The sequence below is a fragment of the Euprymna scolopes genome, chromosome 10, assembly GCF_053919585.1.
Source record: "Euprymna scolopes isolate OS-2025 chromosome 10, ASM5391958v1, whole genome shotgun sequence".
NCBI classification, from domain to species: Eukaryota; Metazoa; Mollusca; class Cephalopoda; order Sepiida; family Sepiolidae; genus Euprymna; species Euprymna scolopes.
In genome coordinates, this window is record NC_136491.1 from 121,958,019 (window position 1) to 121,959,821 (window position 1,803).

At 35.4% G+C, this 1,803-nt stretch overlaps 1 pseudogene; it reads left to right on the forward strand.

The window, feature by feature from the left end:
- Positions 1 to 1,293: 1,293 nt before the first annotated feature.
- LOC145286801 (5S ribosomal RNA) lies at positions 1,294 to 1,412 on the forward strand (annotated as a pseudogene).
- The last annotated feature ends 391 nt before the right edge of the window (positions 1,413 to 1,803 follow it).

Below are 1,803 nucleotides of genomic sequence, written 5' to 3' on the forward strand. Positions count from 1 at the left end.
CCCCTCGCAAAACTTTCACAAGAAACACTCGTCTAGCTGTAAACACTATCAATAATTCCCCCCACTCTTTATCTGTGCCTAAACCTAAACGTAGATTCCATGAACAAAGCTTTTTTATTAGAACTGCACGCCTGTGGAATTGTCTTCCGTTTTCCTGCTTTCCGGCTGACTACAATATGGTTGTCTTCAAGTCTAACGTACATAAGTTCTTGATGAGCCGTTCCATATAAGTTATCAAATTTAACAAATTTTCATTACTAATGATTATTATATTGTCCAATTTCTACTGTACACTCTTTAACCCTTATCCTTGAGTTGCCTCTTTGACCTTGATAATGAGTTGATACCTATGAAAAAAAAAAAAGGAAAAGTCCAATGTGAACAAGTTCTAATTGAATCGTCCCCCTAAGTAATCCAAGTTTCAAAATTCCCACGGTTTACTATGCTAAAATCACAATGACTAATGTATACCTATTAACCCTTATCCTTGAGTGGCCTCTGGGCCTTGATAAGTGGTGACACCCTTGTAAAAAAAAAAAAGAAAAAAGTTACCTGTTCTTTCTTTCATCGGATTAAAGTACCTCGTGTAAAATTTCATAAAAATCAGCCCACTAGTTTTCGAGTCCATAGGGAACGAACTCACACAGACACACGCACGCACAGAGTTCATTTTATATGTTAGTAGAGATACGATCCACATGTTGGCCAGGCAATGCATATGTACATAAAATGTATGAAAATAGACAATGACAGAGATGAAAACAATAGTAACATAACAACAGGCAGCGTAGTTATATCGTACACAATGTTGAAAAATTAAAACAGATATGTCATACTCACATTTACGTGTCACGGATAAACATGCGATAGAGATATTAAGTTTAATTTATTAAAACAGATTATGGTAGAAACCAAAACTGATAGTGACATGAAAAACACCGTGCCAAGGAACGAATAAGGCAATGACGACAATAAGATAGCATATCTGTTAATTAACTACACATGAATTTTAACCAATATATATATATATATATATATATATATATATATATGAGAGAGAGAGAGAGGAGCCACCAAAATTTTTTTATTTTTTTTATTTTAATGATTGATTTTTTTTTAATGTCTAGAGTTTTTTTTTTTTAAGCCAAACTCATAAAAAGAAGTAAACGCTCGGGATCGAACCAACAACTTTAAAGTAAATAGTCAGTCGTTCTAACCACCCAACCACGAGGACAGGCACCGCCAGTGAATGACGTCTACAATACATTTATGCAAACATTGATTGTCACAGCCATATACGGCATAATCACGTTGGCACACCGGTTCCTGTCAGATCACCGAAGTTAAGCAACGTTGAGCCTGGTCATTACTAAAATGGGTGACCAATTTGGAAAGTCCAGGTGCTGTATGTAGGAGGACGTCGACACCTCCCTGCAAAAAGTTGCAAAGACCTAACGTCGTTATCTCCCCTAACGGGGATATACATGCGACTGGGGGCCGCTTGTGAATTTCATACTCCCATGAAACTTCCTCCTTCGGAGGAAGCCGATTAAACCCTGAATGGCGTTGGTGCTGACTGCACACACTGCCATAGTGTTCTATTTGTTTATTTTTATAGAGCTTTGCATTACGCTAAAGTAGTAGTCAAACATATCATTCAAGTACAGTGGTCAACCATATATATATATAGTTATCCACAAACAGCATATATATATATATATATATATATATATATATATATATATATATATATATATATATATATATATATAAAAAATCTCTGGCCTTGATGAAAGGGAGACT